A 4,742-nucleotide genomic window follows, 5' to 3' on the forward strand; every position below is an offset into this window, starting at 1 on the left:
GTTTTTGGGCCGTTCCCCCGAAAAAAAAAAAAAAAAAAAAAAAAAAAAAAAAAAAAAAAAATCTCAACGTTCTAGATTCTAGAACTTCACACAAACTCGCTCTGTCTATAGAACGAGCCGTATACTTAGTGACTTTGACCCAGATAGGTGATAGGTTTTGTAGCTATATGGGCAAATTGGATTTTTCTCAATGGATTTCTCAATAATTATACCCATGAAAAAAAAAAAAAAAAAAAAAAAAAAAAAAAATTCCCAAAAAAAAAAAAAAAGAAAAAAAAAAAAAAAAAAAAAAAAAAAAAAGATCAAAATTAAAACAAAATGAACTTTTTGGAACACGACGCGTGCACTCAAAATTCTACCAATGTCCGATACCTACCTATACGGGGTGGCTAATGTGTTGAGTAAGTCAGATGTTTTTGTTCATTATCTCATTGGCAGTCTTGACCTGTATTACCTGTAGTCAAGCTCCTATCAGACCAGACAATACAAAGTATCCCCAAGTACTTAAATACATTACTGAGTATGTGTATTACCACATCTGTGTCCTTGCAGCTCAAGAAGATATTTTCTTTGTAATGTTTTTAGTAAAATTCCACACTTCTATCTAGGTACCTACTTAGTATTCTCATACTGAGTACGTAATGGCAGTAAAACACAATACAACATAATGTATGTATCTACCCCTACCCATGTAGGTACCTACTCGACGCGATGTAGATTTGGTTATTTTTCAATAAAAAATCACATAACATTTAACATTGATAGTAGGTAAGGTATTTTGTTAGGCTAGGTAATGATTAAAAACAAATTGAGTAATAGCAGTTACTTACATGAACATAGGTACCTTAGTACGTATGTACAAACTTCGTAGGCAGCCATTTATAGTTTATAGTATACCCATTTCCCTTCCTCTTCAGTCAATTTATAGTACCTATTACATAATAGGTATGTACCTATTTGGTTCTTTATGACTGGACAAAATTGGTTTGTGTACCATTCTAGCAGTTTTTTTTACTGAGTGTTTCGTTCCGTACCGACTGAAAGATGGGACTTAACCTGTCCATGTTTAACAAAATGACCACATAGTAATGCCTCAACTCTGTGAGGTCTAGGTCAGTTCTGTGGTGAACAATACCTTAGAGCTTCAAACGTTTAATTTGCTTAGTGGTTACCTTCCACTCGAGAGTTTATTATTGTACCAAAAATCTGTAGGTCTGTCTGGTTAAAGCTCTGTCCGGCTGGGGAACATTAAACAGGGAGGTTACCAGCCTGAAATTTCCCTTGCTAACGAAATAGCAAAGGTTGAGTGCGAAGGGCATGCACTTGTAAAGATTTTGTAGCCAAAACCATATGTCTGCCCAAAGCAATCACCCTAGCTAGGACTGATTTAAAGGCTGACGAAAAAAGCCGACCCCGTCTGAACACGGGAAAAGGCGAAGAACTACATAATACTTGTATGTAAGTAAGTACCTATACAAATAATTATTATGAATCATCTCAAAGATGCGAAGAGACGAGAAGAACACAATTTTGGCCTTGGTTGAAGGACACCATCTCGAAACTGTTCTAAATTTAAAAATAAGTAAGTATATCTAAAAAAAAAAAAAAAAAAAAAAAAAAAAAAATTTTTTTTTTTTTTTTTTTTCGCCCTTTTGCCCCCCCCCCCCATTCACTCCAGTATTATGTCTGTGTATAAGTTAACGTGCTCTTCGTTATTTATTTGCTTTGTTTTAAACCTTTTAAGGTTGAAAGAGGTTTTTGCAAACTATGTTCATATTACCTATCACAATTACTTCCGTTATATTAGTTATATGTTTACATTAACAGTTATATTTACTTTTATATAAGTTTTCATTATAGTTTCAGTAACATTCCTCTCAGTTAAATAATAGGCAAAAATGGTATACATTCGTAAGCCGGAGCCTTTGTGCCACTGGTATTATTAGTCCAGGGAATCGTCAAACCCGTGCGATCGCGCAGGTATAGTATATCGCAAGCAGGTTTTTCTGTGGTAGCTCAGTAGACAGTCGCAAACAAGTTTTGAACCCAACTCTTATGGGAACCAAATTTTTACGTCCTTATGTCATAAATTTTTGGTTCCCAAACTAAAGGTAGCTCGCGAAGGGCCTCCCTAGTCATCAGAGTAGCTCGCGACCCATAAAAGTTTGGCGACCACTGTATTGGTCCATAGTTTACCATTAGCTCACGAAAGGAAATTGCCCATAACGTGGAGGGTATCAACTATACCTATGAGAATGATGAATTGATGCACGTTCAATTAGATGAATATGGTCGTGATTTTTCGCTTGGGTCAAACGTTGCATAGATAGATATGTATAACACCAACATAATTATGGGATGGACAGAAGAATAGAATATTCTCTTGGCTTGTCAGTGATGAGAATAAAACAATTTTACGGAATAATGATTAACATTGACATCTTTGTTCATGTGTTTTCCCTCTTGAAAAAGTACCTACTTCGTTAACTTATGTTCGTTCATTCTTAGGCCAGCCACTCACTATCGGGTAGACCTGACAGGTGGACCTAATCAGGTGTACCTGGTGTGTGTGCTCATCAGGTATCAGGTAGACCTGAGAAACGGACCTGTCAAGTCTACCTGATAGTGAGTGGCTGGCCTTACACATATTTTTACTTGTTTTGAGAAAATGAAAAATATCTAGGTACCTACATTTAGATTCGTATAATCTTAACCCAACTTTTAGGACTGAAAAAAATCCTTACTCCCTCTGTTCCAGATTCTACACGTTTGTCTTCTACAAGTTCATCTTCATCTTCGGCATCATTAATGTTCAATTTATCGACGAAGTTCTCTTCTGGTTGATTTGGTTTACGGTGATTGGATTTCTTCAGCTTGTCTCTCAACTGTGCAAGGACAGATTCGAATACGTAAGTCCCACGAACATCGATTTGGTTACACGAAGAGTAGAATGACTAAGGAGCCTCCGTGGCCGAGTGGGTATCACACTGGGCTTGCACTCCGGAGGTCCCGGGTTCGATTCCCGACGGGGCCGAAGTTTTTTCGGCTCTTTGCTTGGAATTCGGGGTGCACTCAGCCTCGTGAGGACAAGTGAGTAGCTACTTTAATCGAGTAGCGACCAGTGGAGGCATTACCTATGTAAATTGATGATACGAGTAGATGAAAATTAATAGTAAATGAGCCACTTAGTACTGCTTTACCACGAAGATTCATGATTAATTGAAGAGAGAAGGAGGACAGAATAGGAGGAATCCAGCCGTTCCAAGAACGAACCTTATCTGATTAGGATAAAGTTTGCCCGGGCGAGAATGACGCGCTACTTTCCAAGCTAACAAGCTAAACACTATATTTATTTGGTATAAAAACATCTAAAACTTATTGTGCGAACGAGTTACCAATGTCTAGGAATTGGTAACAAATGAGAAATGATCTTCCGATTTTCCTACACGATTTTCAATGTTGTTCTCCCGATTTTGTGTCCACAGTTGTCCCAGTCGCCCGTGTTTCTCAAATGGAACCACATCTACCTCATTTCACTCCTGGGCAGTGTGTCGGGAATATCTTGTTCCATATTTGTCACCTGTTTAGGAGCAGGAGTCACCAGTAATGGGTACAGCGCGTTCACATTTATGATCGCTGAGGTGAGATACTAAATTTTACTTAACGCACGTTTTTCTCAATAATAATAAACACTTGAGTTGAAGGAAAGTAGCCAATAGGCGAGGTTAACGCCGGAGGCTTTCTCTACCACCTAACCCTTAGAGCTCCATTATAATAAATGAGGATAAAATTCCATGCCTTGGCTGGTATCGAACCCAGGCCGTCCTGTTTACCAGGTGAGCGTCTTGACCACTACGCCACCGAGGCAGGTTTTTTGTGGTATCTGAATATTCTGAATCTATTTCTCCTGTCCTGAAGCCCATTCCCACTCTTTTAAAGGAAAATGGGAAAATTTGGTTCAATCATGCAAACCTAGGTGGCGTGGTACCGACTGTACATAAGCATCAGCATTCGGCAGCCGCCACCTCTTGGTTGACTTTTAACCGCAATATTTATAAGTACATATTGAAGTTCCCTACCTGTAGGTACAAAGTTTTTAACCGCTACTAAATAGGAGAGGTGGTGGAAAAAAAAAAATCGTATCCCCTTAAGGTATACGGTATACTGTAGACAGTGCAGATTGTTTAAATCCAAATTCTTCTCCGATTTTCCTACACGATTTTCAATGTTGTTCTCCCGATTTTGTGTCCACAGTTGTCCCAGTCGCCCGTGTTTCTCAAATGGAACCACATCTACCTCATTTCACTCCTGGGCAGTGTGTCGGGAATATCTTGTTCCATATTTGTCACCTGTTTAGGCGCAGGAGTCACCAGTAATGGGTACAGCGCGTTCACATTTATGATCGCTGAGGTGAGATATTAAATTTTACTTAACGCACGTTTTTCTCAATAATTCAATAATAATAGACACTTGAGTGAAAGGAAAGTAGCCAATAGGCGAGGTTAACGCCGGAGGCTTTCTCTACCACCTAACCCTTAGAGCTCCATTATTTTGTGGTCAAATTCTCAAATAAATTAGGATAAAATTCCATGCCTTGGCTGGTATCGAACCCACGCCCCTGTTTACCAGGTGAGCGTCTTGACCACTACGCCACGGAGGCAGGTTTCTTGTGGTATCTGAATATTCTGAATCTATTTCTCCTGTCCTGAAGCTCATTTCCACTCTTCTAGCCCATTGCGTAC

The 4,742-nt window shown here is 38.9% G+C and overlaps 1 long non-coding RNA gene across 1 annotated transcript; it reads left to right on the forward strand.

Moving 5' to 3' along the window:
• Positions 1-2,753: 2,753 nt before the first annotated feature.
• Positions 2,754-3,620, forward strand: LOC113472459. The gene is made up of 2 exons (XR_003394751.1): positions 2,754-2,909; positions 3,486-3,620. It is a non-coding gene; the product is annotated as an uncharacterized LOC113472459 (long non-coding RNA).
• The last annotated feature ends 1,122 nt before the right edge of the window (positions 3,621-4,742 follow it).

The sequence above is a fragment of the Diaphorina citri genome, unplaced genomic scaffold (assembly GCF_000475195.1).
Source record: "Diaphorina citri unplaced genomic scaffold, Diaci psyllid genome assembly version 1.1 scaffold5577, whole genome shotgun sequence".
NCBI classification, from domain to species: domain Eukaryota; kingdom Metazoa; phylum Arthropoda; class Insecta; order Hemiptera; family Psyllidae; genus Diaphorina; species Diaphorina citri.